The sequence below is a fragment of the Anolis sagrei genome, chromosome 8 (genome assembly GCF_037176765.1).
Source record: "Anolis sagrei isolate rAnoSag1 chromosome 8, rAnoSag1.mat, whole genome shotgun sequence".
NCBI classification, from domain to species: Eukaryota; Metazoa; Chordata; class Lepidosauria; order Squamata; family Dactyloidae; genus Anolis; species Anolis sagrei.
Window position 1 is genome coordinate 2,285,962 of NC_090028.1, and position 14,039 is coordinate 2,300,000.

A 14,039-nucleotide genomic window follows, 5' to 3' on the forward strand; every position below is an offset into this window, starting at 1 on the left:
GTTAAGATGGAATCAAAGAGCAAAGGAAGCGAGGAAAGAAACAGGTAGAGAAGGAAGAAAAAAGAAGGGAATGAAGAAAGGAAGGAAAGAAAAAGAGGGAAGGAAGGAAGGAGGGAGGGAAGGAAGGAGAGAAAGAAAGAAGGAGAGAAAGAGGGAGGGAAGGTTGGCCACAGCAACGTGTTGCGGATACTGCTAGTACACAAATAATAAAAGTGAAAATATGTATGGGTGTATGTGGCAAGGGTGTCCACTTTCACAGACAGGCTCCCACTTCCACAAACAGCACCAATAAAACATTATAAGACCTTCAACAAGATAGAGTCATAGAGTTGGAAGAGACCTCATGGGCCATCCAGTCCAACCCCATTCTGCCAAGAAGCAGGACAATTGCATTCAAATCACCCCTGACAGATGGCCATCCAGCCTCTGTTTAAAATCCTCCAAAGAAGGAGCCTCCACCACACTCCGGGGCAGAGAGTTCCACTGCTGAACAGCTCTCACAGTCAGGAAGTTCTTCCTCATGTTCAGGAGGAATCTCCTTTCTCGTAGTTTGAAGCCATTGCTTCAAATGCATCCTAGTCTCCAGGGCAGAAAATGCACTTGCTCCCTCCTCTCTATGACTTCCCCTTCCATATTTATACATGGCTGTGATGTCTCTTCTCAGCCTTCTCTTCTGCAGGCCAAACATGCCCAGCTCTTCAAGCCGCTCCTCATAGGGCTTGTTCTCCAGACCCTTGATCATTTTAGTTACCACATTCCAGCTTATCAACATCTCCCTTTAATTGTAGTGCCCAGAAATGAACTTTGAAATTCACAACTTGACTTTCGCAGATCATGAAACAACAAGCATTATTCATTCACAGAAAGCACATTATTCATTGTCACAGGCTGTCCTTAAAGCAACTGGTTATATTATTAGTAAAGACAATACAATATATATATAAAGGTAAAGGTAGTCCCCACACATTAAGTCCAGTCATGTCTGACTCTGGAGTGTGGTGCTCATCTCCATTTCTAAGCCGAAGAGCCAGCGTTGTCCGTAGACACCTCCAAGGTCATGTGGCCGGCATGACTGCATGGCGCGCCGTATTATTGTATACTATTATTAGTATTATTATTATTAGTATTAAAACAATTCAGTTAAATCCATAAAAACACCAAAACTCCCATTAGCATCAAAGCTATATTCACTGAAGTGATATTTGGAAACAGAAATCTCTCGGTCTCTGTTTTCATGGCAGCCGTGCGACCCGAATCCATGCAATCTGGAGTTGCATTACAGGGATGCAAAGGTATTTCCCCTTAATCAATCGCTCTGTCTCACCACTCCTAAGGATCCGGTGCCAGCTTTCCATCTGTAACACTGGGATCCGTGCCATTTTCCCTCCTCAATCATTTCACCACTTTGGCCAGGAGGCATTGGCACTGCAATCGGCACTCCTCTCTCCGCAGCATTGGGGCCAAGCTGTCAGATCTTTGCATAAAGCAGCATACTTCCCAGAACAGAAGTGGAAATCATGTCGCCCTTCGGACAATGTTGGACTACAACTCTCCAACAGCATCAGACTTGTTGAGGTCTAACCATTCATAGAATCATAGAATCAAAGAGTTGGAAGAGACCATCCAGTCCAACCACATTCTGCCAAGAAGCAGGAATATTGCATTTAAATCACCCCTGACAGATGGCCAAACCCTTCCAGTATTTTCTGTTGTCCATGGGAGAACTGTGTGCCAAGTTTGGATCAATTCCATCGTTGGTGGAGTTCAGAATGCTCTTTGATTGTAGATAAACTATAAATCCTAGCAACTACAACTCCCAAATGGAGGGCATACATTGGGTTGTTAGGTGTCTTGTGTCCAAATTTGGTGTCAATTCGTCCAGTGGTTTTTGAGATCTGCTAATTCCACAAACGAAAATTACATTTTTATTTATATAGATATATTTATTATGTATTTCTAACAGGGTAAAACAAGAAATAACTTTGACTCGAGTATAAGCCGAGGGGGACTTTTTTTTAGACTTAAAAAAGGGCTGAAAAACTGGGCTTATACTTGAGTATATGCAGTAACTACTAATGCAGTGTTTCTCAACCTGGGGGTCGGGACCTCTGTGGGGGTCGTGAGGGGGTGTCAGAGGGGTCGCCAAAGACCATCAGAAAACATAGTATTTTCTGTTGGTCGGGGGGGGGGGGCGGGTTATGTGGAATGTTTGGCCCAATTCTATCGTTGGTGGGGTTCAGAATGCTATTTCATTGTGGGTGAACTATAAATCCCAACAACTACAACTCCCTAATGGCAAGGTCTATTTTCTCTAAACTCTACAGGTGTTCACATTTGGGCATATTGAGTATTTGTGCCAAGTTTGATCCAGATCCATCATTGCTTGAGTCCACAGTGTTCTCTGGATGTAGGTGAACTACAATTCCAAAAATTCAAGGTCAATGTCCACCAGACCTTCCCAGTATTTTCTGTTGGTCATGGGAATCCTTTGTGCAATGTTTGATTCAATTCCATCATTGATGGAGTTCAGAAGGCTCTTTGATTTTAGGTGAACTATAAATCCCAGCAACTACAACTCCCAAATGACAAGACTCTATTTTTTGAGTGAAGGACATCCATTGGGTTGTTAAGTGTCTTGTGTCCAAATTTGATTCAATTCCATCATTGATGGAGTTCAGAAGGCTCTTTGATTTTAGGTGAACTATAAATCCCAGCAACTCCAGCATTACCAAATGACAAAATCAATCGCCCCCAACCCCACCAATATTCAAATTTTGGGCATATCGGGTATTTGTGCCAGATTTGGTCATGTGACTGAAAATACATCCTGCATATCAGATATTTACATTGCAATTCATAATAGTAGCAAAATTACAGTTATGAAGTAACAACGAAAATAATGTTATGGTTGGGGGTCACCACCACATGAGGCCCTGTACTAAGGGGTCGCAGCATTAGGAAGGTTGAGAACCACTGTACTAATGCAATCTCCACCAAGAAGGCAATACCTGATTTCCCCATATTCCAAACCCAAAGCGAAGAATGAAAGGCATGGCAACAGGTAGGAAACCAGCGAGAACATTTCAGCTGCAGCGCATTCCCAATCGGCCACTTTGGTTGAACAAAGGCAGGGGTTTCAAAGGGAGACTTCCGCCTGAAAGGGCCCCCTTCATCCGGACATCCATTCCTGTCATCTGCAGGATCAACGGAGATTACAGGGCTTCCTTCATCCCACTACATGTGGAATTAGCTCCACAATGGCAGGATGTTCCTGCCACCCGAAACACTGCTGACTCTGTGAATCTTAGCCGTCACTATGCCACAAACACTTTAGCTTTGGCATCGCATTCCGTCTCGTCCTTTTGCATTTCATTTCCGTAACGTGTTTCTGAAATGCACACGCGCCTGCCAATGGGGTGAACTCGTGAACGCTTACGGAACAAAAGGATCTTTGAGACCTGAAGGCTCCGCACAACAGTAACCGATCAACACAGGCACCTCCATGCAAAGAGCCTTGGAAACAGGTTGCCAAAAACAATGAGCCTCGGACTCAGCAATGTGACCAGACGGGTTCTGTTTTCTGCACCAATCAGGAATTTTAAGCCCCCGTCTTGCTCTGTTTATTTTAATATGTATTTCATAAAAATATGTGTGTGGCCCAGTATCTGCTTTGAACTGGGATAGCTGAGTCCACACTGTATTGTCGAAGGCTTTCATGGCTGGAATCACTAGGTTCTTGTGGTTTTTTTCGGGCTATAGGGCCATGTTCTAGAGCAGTGGTTCTCAACCTGGGGTCCCCAGATGTTTCTGGCCTACAACTCCCAGAAATCCTAGCCAGTTTACCAGCTGTTAGGATTTCTGGGAATTGAAGGCCAAAAACATCTGGGGACCCCAGGTTGAGAACCACTGTTCTAGAGGCATTTCTCCTGATGTTTCGCCTGCATCTATGGCAAGCATCCTCAGAGGTAGTGAGGTGTGTTGGAAGTAGGACAATGGGTTTATATATCTGTGGAATGCCTGGGGTGGGGCAAAGAGTTCTTCTCTGCTGGAGCTAGGTGTGAATGTTTCAACAGACCACCTTCATTAGCATTTGAAGGCCTGGCTGAGCCTGGGAGAATCTTTGGTTGAGAGGTGTTAAGCTGTGCTTGGTTGTTTCCTCTCTGCTGTTTTGCTGTTGTAATTTTAGAGTTTTTTAATGCTGGTAGCCAGATTTTGTTCATTTTCATGGTTTCCTTCTTTCTGTTGTAATTGTCCACATGCTTGTGGATTTCAATGGCTTCTCTGTGTAGTCTGACATGGTGGTTGTTGTCCACAAGCATGTGGACAATTACAACAGAAAGGAAGAGACCATGAAAATGAACAAAATCTGGCTACTAGTATTAAAAAACTCAAAAATTACAACAGCAAAACAGCAGAGAGGAAACAACCAGGCACATCTTAACACCTCCCAACGAAAGATTTTCCCAGGCTCAGTCAGGCCTTCAAATGCTAATGAAGGTGGTCAGTTGAAACATTCACACCTAGCTCCAGCAGAGAAGAGCTCCTTGCCCCACCCCAGCCATTCCACAGATATATAAATTCCATTGTCCTAATTCCAACAGACCTCACACCTCTGAGGATGCTTGCCATAGATGCAAGCGAAACGTCAGGAGAAATGCCTCTAGAACATGGCCCTATAGCCCGAAAAAACCCACAAGAATCTAGTGAGTCCACACTGTCATATCACCTGGTTCAATGTGGATTTTTACAGCTGTCTGGAAGGGGCCTATTTAACAATAATAATAATAAAATACTAATACTATATTATATGTAATAATAGAAGATTCCTCTCACTTCCTGTTGTCTCTCCCCCATTCTTAACTGTGAGTTGTTTGTATGTCGGAGGTTTCTAACTCCAAAATTGCCTTTGTATGCATTTTTATATCTATATAAATAAAAATGTCATGAAACAAACAAGGACATCTAATCACCTCTCAACAAAAATTTGCTCCAGGCACTGTCAGGCCATTATATGCTAATCAAGGTGCTCAGTTGAAACATTCACACCTAGCTCCAGCAGACAAGAGTCCTTTGTCTCACCCTGGTCATTCCACAGATATATAAACCTTTTTCCTAGTTCCAACAGACCTCACTACCTCTGAGGATGCTTGCCATACATGCAGGCGAAACGTCAGGAGAGAATGCCTCTAGACCATGGCCATATAGCCCGAAAAAACCTACAATAACTCAATGTAATGTTCGTTTGTGGGATTAGCATAACTCAAAAACCACTGGATGAATTGACATGAAATTTGGACACTACACCCCTAACAGACCAACGAGTGATCATCACTCATAGCCCCCCCCCAAAAAAAAACAGTGGAAAGGACTTAAAAACCCCAAAAAGCGAAATGATGAAAAGCTAAATTACGATACAGAAAAAGAGGGGAAGGGAGAGGGAAAGAAAGAAAGAGAAAGAGAGAGAGAGAGAGAGAGAGAAAGGAGAGAAAGAGGGAGGGAAAGAAAGAAGAAAAGGGAAGGAAGAATGGAAGCAAAGAGCGAATAAAGGAAGGAAGGAAAGAAGTAGAGAAGGAAGAAAGGAGAGAAAGAGAAAGGAAATGAAATGAAAAGGGGAAAAGGAAAGAGGTAGAGAAGGAAAGAGAGAAGGACAGAAAAAAGGAAAGAAATAGGGAGTGAAGGAAGGAGGGAAAGAAGCATAAAAAGAGGGAGGGAAGGAAAGAAGGGAAGAGAAAAGGAAGGATGGAAGCAAAGAGCTAAGGAAGGAAGGAAAGAAGTATAAAAGGAAGAAAGGAGCGAAAGAGAAAGGAAATTAAAAAGGGAGAAGGGAGGAAAGAGGTAGAGAAGGAAAGAGGACAGAAAAAAAGAAAGAAAGAGGGAGCGAAGGAAGGAGGGAAAGAAGCATTAAAAAGAGGGTGGAAGGAAAGAAGGGAAGAGAAAAGGAAGGAAGGAAAGAGCTAAGGAAGGAAGGAAAAGATAGAGAAGGAAGAAAGGAGAGAAAGAGGAAGGAAAATAAAAAAGGGGGAGGAAAAAAAGAGGTAGAGAAGGAAGGAAATAAGGAACGGAAGGAAAGAGGGAGTGATGAAAGGAGGGAAAGAAGGAGAGAAAGAGGGAGGGAAAAAAGAAGAAAAGAGAAGGAAGCATGGAAGCAAAGAGCAAAGAAAGGAAGGAAGGAAAGAAGTAGAGAAGGAAGAAAGGAGAGAAAGAGAAAGGAAACGAAAAAGGGGGAAGAAAAGAAAGAGGTAGAGAAGGAAAGAGAAGGACAGAAAAAAAGGAAAGAAAGAGGGAGCGAAGGAAGGAGGGAAAGAAGCATTTAAAAAAGGGAGGGAAGAAAAGAAAGGAAGAGAAAAGGAAGGATGGAAGCAAAGAGCTAAGGAAGGAAGGAAAGATAGAGAAGGAAGAAAGGAGAGAAAGAGGAAGGAAAATAAAAAGGGGGAAAGGAAAAAAAGAGGTAGAGAAGGAAGGAGGGAAGGAAAGAAATAAGGAACAGAAGGAAAGAGGGAGTGAAGGAAGGAGGGAAAGAAGGAGAGGAAGAGGGAGGGAAGGTTGGCCACAGCAACGCGTGGTGGGTACAGCTAGTGTGTGTGTGTATGTGTGTGTGTGTGTATAATATATATAACGTAAGATTATTTGCACTTCCTGTTGTCACTCCCCCCATTTTTGTTGTCTATGAGTTGTCTGTAAGTAACTCATCTCCATTTGTAAACCAAAGAGCTGGCGTTGTCTGTAGACATCTCCAAGATAGTGTGGCTGGCATAACTGCATGGAGTGCAATTACCTACTGATCTGCAAATATTTGCATGTTTTTGAACTGCTAGGTTGACAGAAGCTGGGGCTAACCGTGGGAGCTCACCCTGCTCCCCGGATTCGAACCAGCAACCTTTCAGTCAGCAAGTTCAACAGCTCAGTGGTTTAACCCACTGAGCCACAAGGGGCTCTATTAGATAGATAGATAGATAGATAGATAGATAGAGGCACACACATACACACATTATACTAATGATATAAAAGATTCCTCTCACTTACTGTTGTATCTTCCCCTGTTCTTAACTGTGAGTTGTTTGTAACTCTGGGACTGCTTGTGTGTGTGTGTGTGTGTGTGTGTATATATATATATATATATATATATATATATATATATATATATATAACTTATTTTATTTATTTAAAACTGTTATATCCTGATTTTCTCACCTCCGTAGAGGGACTCGGACCAGCTTACAGCAAGGATTCAATGCTACTAATACAAGTTAAAACATCATACAACAATACAAGATTGAAATACATATAGATAAAATACATATATACCAAATCGCCAAGGTAAAATCATGTTCAACTCAGTCTGCATATGTGGTCACTCACTTTGGTCTGTAACCAGTCTCAGCCATTATTCTGGGAATGTTTCGTTCCATAACCAGGATTTCACTAGCCTCTTGAAGGACAAGAGGGAGGGGGCAGATCTAATCTCGCTCGGGAGAGAGTTCCATAGCTGAGGGGCCACCACAGAGAAGGCCCTGTTTGTCGTTCCCACCAAATGCGCTTCCTTAGACTTGGGCACATATCATAATGTACATGCATTTTTTTTCCAAAATCCAAAACACGCCTACTCCCGAGCTTTGCTGTCTTGTAGTTCAGGCCACGCCAGCTTTACTTAATGCATAAAAGTATTAAAAATATTTTGCTTGAAATTGCCTCCCATCCTATTATACATATGCAAATACATTAAAATCCAGAATGCTTGGCTTGCTAGGGGATGGCTTCCTTGCACACTTCCCTCCCTCCCTCCATTGCTTTCCCACCCCTTCCTTTCTCCACTTTCCTCTTTCTTCTCTTACATTCCCCCTTTCTCTTCCATTCTTCATCCTCCCTCCCCTTCCTTCCTTCTCTCTCTCTTTCCTCCTTTCCTTTCCTTCCATTTCCCTTTGTCTTCCTTCCTTCATTCCTTTTCCTCCATTCTCCTCCTTCTCTTTCTCAACCCCTTTACTTTCCTTTTCTCCTTCCCTCTCTCCTCCTCTACCTTCCTTCCCTCCTTCTTTACCTTCCTTCCTTCCCTCCCTCCTCCATTCCCTCCCTCCCTTCCCTCTATTCACCTCCCTCACTTCCTTTTCTTCCTTCCTTCATCTCCTTCTTTCCCTCTCTTTCCTCCTTCCCCTTCCCCACCTCTTTCCTTTCTTTCCTTCCTTCTTGGCCTCCCTTTCTCTCCTCTGTCCTTCCTTTCCTCCCTTCCACTTCTTTCTTCTCCTGTACCTTCTTTCTATCCTTCCTTTTCCTCTTTCCCTTCTCTTCTTCCTTCCATTCCCCCTTATCTTCCTTTCTTCCTTCTCTCACTTTCTTCTTTACCTTCTTTCACTTCTTATTTCCTTCCTTCTTTCTATTCCCCCTTCTCTTAATTTTATCCCGATTTTCTCCCGAATCAGGATTTGAAGCGGCAAATAGCATGTAAACAAAATATTCCATACATAAACAAATAAATATAATCATCAGATCAAAACATATCTTCGCTTCTTCCTCTCTTCCTTCCTCTCTTCCTTCCCTTTCTTTCTCCTTTACCTTCTTCCTCTTCTTCTTTCTTTCTAATCCCCCCTCTCATTATTATTATTATTTATTTACGTGTATCCCACTTTTCTCCCGAAACAGGACTCACAATATGTAAACAAAACATACCATACATAAAAATAAACATAATCAACAGATCAAAACATAACTTCCCTTCTTCTTCCCTTCACTCCATTCTTCCTTTACCTTCATTCTATCCCCCCTTCCTATCAGTCCTTTCTCTTCCTTCCCTTTTTCCTTTCCCTTTTCTTCCATTCCATTCTTCTTCCCCTCACTTCCAATCCCACCACCCTCCTTCTTTGCCTTCCTTCCCTTCTTTCCTTTCCCTCCTTCCTTCTGTCCTTTTCTCCTTTACCTTCCTGCTTTCCTTCCTTCCCTCTCCCCTTTTCTTTTTTACCTTCCTTCTCTTCTTACTTCCTTTCCCCCTTTCCTGCTTTCTCTTCTGTCTCTTTTACCCTTCCTTCCATTCCCTTCCCTTCATCCTCCTTTAGCTTCCTTCTCTCATTTCCCTTTCCCTCTCTCCCTTCCTCCTCTCCTTCTTTACATTCTCCCTTCTCTTCTCTTCTTTTTTCCTTCCATTTCCCTTTTCTCTTCCCTACTTCCCTACCTTCCTTTCTCCTTTAATGTCTCTTCCTCTCCCCTTCCTTCCATTCCCCCTTTATTTTCCCTCCTTCTTTGCCTTTCTTTTTCCTTTCCCTTCCCCTTCTTCCTCCCTTCCTTCTTTAATATCTTGTTTCCTTCCTTTCTTTCCCCTTTTTCTTCCCTCCTTCCTTCTGTCCCTTCCTCCTTTACCTTCCCTTTTCTCTCTCCTTTATCTTCCTCCCTCCCTTCTATTCCCCTCCCTCCCTCATTCTTTAGTTTCCTTCTCTCCTTCCCTTCCCATTCTCTCTTCATCTTCTCCTTCCTTCCATCCCCCGTCTCTTCTCTTCCTCCCTTTTTCCTTTCCTGTCCCTCCATCTCCCTTTCCTTCCCTTCCATTCCCCTTCTCCTCCCTGCTTTCCCTTCTTTGCTTTCTCCCTTTCCTTCTGTTCTTCCTTCTCTCCTTCCTTCCATTTCCCTGTCTCTTCCATTCTTCCTCTCCTCCTTCCCTCCCTTTTCCTTTCCCTTCCTTCCTTCCACTTCCCTTTGCTCCTCCCTCCTTCTCTCCCTTCCTTTAATACCTTATTTCCTTCCTTCCGTTTTCTTTCCCTTCTTCCTCCCCCTCCCTATTTCCTTCCTTCTTGTCTTCCTCCCTCTCTCCTTCCTTTAATACCTTATTTCCTTCCTTCCATTTCCCCTTTCTCTTCCTTCCTTCCCTTCTTTTAATACCTTATGTTCCTTCCTTTTCCCCTTTCTCTTCCCTCCTTCCTTCTTCCTTTAATACCTTATTTTCTTCTTTTCCCTTCCTTCCATTTCCCCTTTCTCTTCCCTCCTTCCTTCCCTTCCTCCTTCCTTTAATACCTTATTGCCTTCCTTTTCCCCTTTCTTTCCCTTCTTCCTCCCTCTCCCTATTTCCTTCCTTCCCATCTTCCTCCCTCCCTCCTTCCTTTAATACCTTATTTCCTTCCTTCCATTTCCCGTTTCTCTTCCCTCCTTCCTTCCCTTCCTTTAATACCTTATTTCCTTCCTTTCCCTCCTTTCCTTCCCTTTTTCCTTTCCCTTCCTTCCATTTCCGTTTTCTCTTCCCTCCTTCCTTCCCTTCCTCCTTCCTTTAATACCTTATTTCCTTCCTTCCTTTTCCCCTTTCTTTCCCTTCTTCCTTCCCTCCCTCCCTCCTTTAATACCTTGTTTCCTTCCTTCCTTTCCTTTTTCCTATCTCTTCCCTTCCTTCCATTTCCCTTTTCTCTTCCCTCCTTCCTTCCCTCCCTCCTTCCTTTAATACCTTGTTTCCTTCCTTCCTTCCCCTCCTTTCCTTCCCTTTTTCCTCTCTCTTCCCTTCCTTCCTCTCTCTCTCTCTCTCTCCCAAAGACAGGAAGGGATGCGCTGGAATTCCGCGCAGGCGCACTGGGGTCCCAGCCCCGCTCGGAATGTGCCAGCCCTTCTCCTTTTGGAAGGAAGGAAGACCCTCACTCCCTCACTCAGGGCAGCACCCAAGGGCGGGGCGGCGGAGAGGAATCTACGGGAAGCGAGAGGGGCCAAGAGGCCTTTCGCGAAGGAGAAGGGCCTAGGATTCCGGTGGGGGGGGGGAGAAGAGGCCTGCCTTCACGCAGCGACCACGACGACGACGACGCCCCGAATGCAAGGCCGAGCGAGGCCTCCGTCCCCCGCTCGCTCCCTCCTCGGTACTTACTTGGCTGGCGGGTGCCTGGCCCTCCGGAAACAGCAGCGGCGGCGGCGGCGGCGACACTGGCTGAGGAGCCTCCTCAGCCGGGCGCTGAGGGGAAGGGCCGGGGCGGGGCTTAGGGGAGGAGCCAATCCGGAGGAGAGGCTCCGGCCGGCCGACAAATAGGAGGAGCCCGTTCTGCCCGGGGCGGGGCTTAGAGGAAGACTGACAAAGGGGAACCACCAATGGGGAGGAAGGAGGGCGGGTGAATACATGAAACCAGTCTGCCAGGGCGGGAGTTAGTGGGAGACTGACAGAGGAACCACCAATGAGGAGGCAGCAGGGCGGGTGACTATATTACCCAGTGCCTGGGACGGGACGTAGTGGGAGACTGACAGAGGAACCACCAATGAGGAAGCAGGAGGGCGGGTGACTATATTACCCCAGTCTGCCTTGGGCGGGGCTTAGTGAAAGACTGACAGAGGAATCACCAATGAGGAAGCAGGAGGGAGGGTGAATAAATAAGCCCAGTCTTCCAGGGCGGGACTTAGTTGGAGATTGACAAAGAGAAACCACCAATGAGAAGGCAGCAGGGCGGGTGACTATATTACCCCAGCCTGCCAGGGAGGGACTTAGTAGGAGACTGACAGAGCGAACCACCAATAAGGAGGGTGAATACATGAACCAAGCCTGCCAGGGCGGGACTTAGTGGGAGACTGACAAAGAGGATTCACCAATAAGGAGGCAGGAGGGCTGGTGACTATATTACCCGAGTCTGTATGGGGCGGGGCTTAGTGGGAGACTGACAGAGGAAGCACCAATAAAGAGACAGGAGTGCGGGTGACTATATTACCCCAGTCTGCCCAGGGCGGGATTTAGTGGGAGACTGACAGAGGAATCACCAATGAGGAAGCAGGAGGGAGGGTGAATAAATGAGCCCAGTCTGCCCAGGGCGGGACTTAGTGGAAGATTGACAAAGTGGATCCACCAATGAGGAGGCAGGAGGGCGACAGAATAAGAGCTCAGCCTGCCCGGGGCGGGATTTAGTGGAAGACTGACAAACACGAGGAGCCAATGGGGAGGCAGGAGGGTGGGTGAAACTGAGCCCAGTCTTCCCGGGGCGGGGCTTAGAGGAAGAGTGACAAAGAGGAATCACCAATGAGGAGGCAGGAGGGCGACAGAATAAGAGCTCAGCTTGTCCGGGGCGGGACATAGTGGGAGACTGACAGAGGAACCACCAATAAGACGACAGGAGGGCGGCAGAATAGGAGCTCAACCTCCGGGGGCGGGGCTTAGTGGAAGACTGACAAACATGAGGAGCCAATAGAGAGGCGGGAGGGCGGGTGAATGAAAGGAGCTCCGCCTATCTAAGGCGGGGCTTATTAGAAGACTGACAGGAGAGGAACCAATGGGGAGACAGGCAGGGGAGGGGCGAATAAATGGAGCCCATTCCTCCTAGGGTGGAGCTTACTGGAAGATTGACAGGAAGACTTGAACCAATCGGGAGAAGGGGTCGAGGGCGAGAGCAAGAGGAGCCGGGGGCGGGGCTTAAGGAGGCAGATTGACAGGTGGGGAGAGGGGCGGGGCCAATGAGGTCACAGATGAGAATGAATGAAGGATCCAGACCCAGATGAAGAGACACCCCCTCCCCAAGGGACATCTTGTCCAACCACTTTCTTTCTGCCAGGCAGGAAAAGCACAACCTAACCCTCCCCAACAGGTGGCCATCCAGCCTCTGCTTCAAAGCCTCCAAGGAAGGAGCTTCCACTGCACTCTGCAGCAGAGAGTTCCACTGCTGAACAGTTATTCTTATAATCAGGAAGTCCTTCCTATATATACACATTTGTATTGAGGGGTTTTTTTTATAGTGAGGGTTAAAAGAAATAGGAAAGAAAGTGGGATAGAAAGGAGTGAGGGATAGGGGGAGGTTGGGGTCATGGTAGGTGGGGGGGGGATAGGAATTTGGGAGAGAAAGGGGAAGGTTCTCGGGTAGGGAGGATAGGGTGGGGAAAAAAGGGGTGGGGTAGGTGGGGAGAAAGAAAAATGCTGGCTTCCATCTTTGGCTTCTGGTCTCTTTGTTTGGGTATTCGAGTAATAGGTACCTGACCTGCTTGCATCTTGTCTTGTTGTAATATTGTTGTATTTTGGCATCATCATTATGTTTTTATTATCCATTTATAGTTTTTTGAATTAAATAGTTTCTTACCGGCAGAGGCGGCCCTAGGTAATTTTCAACAGTAAGCAAACAGTATTTTGGCGCCCCCCCCCCCCAACCAATCATTGATATACATATATTTTCTGTTTGTCTTGGGAGTTCTGTGTGCCATATTTGGTTCAATTCCATCATTGGTGGAGTTCAGAATGCTCTTTGGTTGTAGGTGAACTATACATCCCAGTAACTACACTTGCCGCACTTGCTCCCTTGCCTGGCCCACTTTGGGTTCGGAGGCGTGCCTGAAGACCCCGGCGTGTGCACCAAAAGTCGCCTCTCCTCCTGACTTTCTCCTCAGCTATTGGGACCAGAGAGAGAGAGAGGTGGAGATGCCCACCTTTCCTGAGAGACAGAGAGAGAGAGAGAGAGAGGTGAAAATGCCCACCTTTCCTGAGAGAGAGAGAGAGAGAGGTGGAGATGCCCACCTTTCCTGAGCGAGAGAGAGAGAGGTGGAGATGCCCACCTTTCCTGAGAGACAGAGAGAGAGAGAGAGAGAGGTGAAAATGCCCACCTTTCCTGAGAGAGAGAGAGAGAGAGATGGAGATGCCCACCTTTCCTGAGAGAGAGAGAGAGAGAGAGGTGAAAATGCCCACCTTTCCTGAGAGAGAGAGAGAGAGAGGTGGAGATGCCCACCTTTCCTGAGCGAGAGAGAGAGAGGTGGAGATGCCCACCTTTCCTGAGAGACAGAGAGAGAGAGAGAGAGAGGTGAAAATGCCCACCTTTCCTGAGAGAGAGAGAGAGAGAGATGGAGATGCCCACCTTTCCTGAGAGAGAGAGAGAGAGAGAGGTGAAAATGCCCACCTTTCCTGAGAGAGAGAGAGAGAGAGGTGGAGATGCCCACCTTTCCTGAGAGACAGAGAGAGAGGTGGAGATGCCCACCTTTCCTGAGAGACAGAGAGAGAGAGAGAGAGAGAGAGGTGAAAATGCCCACCTTTCCTGAGAGAGAGAGAGATGGAGATGCCCACCTTTCCTGAGAGAGAGAGAGAGAGGTGGAGATGCCCACCTTTCCTGAGAGACAGAGAGAGAGAGAGA

General features: G+C 46.2%; 1 protein-coding gene across 1 annotated transcript in view; it reads right to left on the reverse strand.

Moving 5' to 3' along the window:
• GARRE1 (granule associated Rac and RHOG effector 1) overlaps window positions 1-10,935 on the reverse strand; it is a 98,414-nt gene extending 87,479 nt beyond the window's left edge. Inside the window, exon 1 of the mRNA XM_067470950.1 lies at window positions 10,823-10,935. The gene's annotated coding sequence lies outside the window, so the exon portion shown is untranslated. The remainder of the gene's footprint in view (window positions 1-10,822) is intronic.
• Between the last annotated feature and the right edge of the window lie 3,104 nt (window positions 10,936-14,039).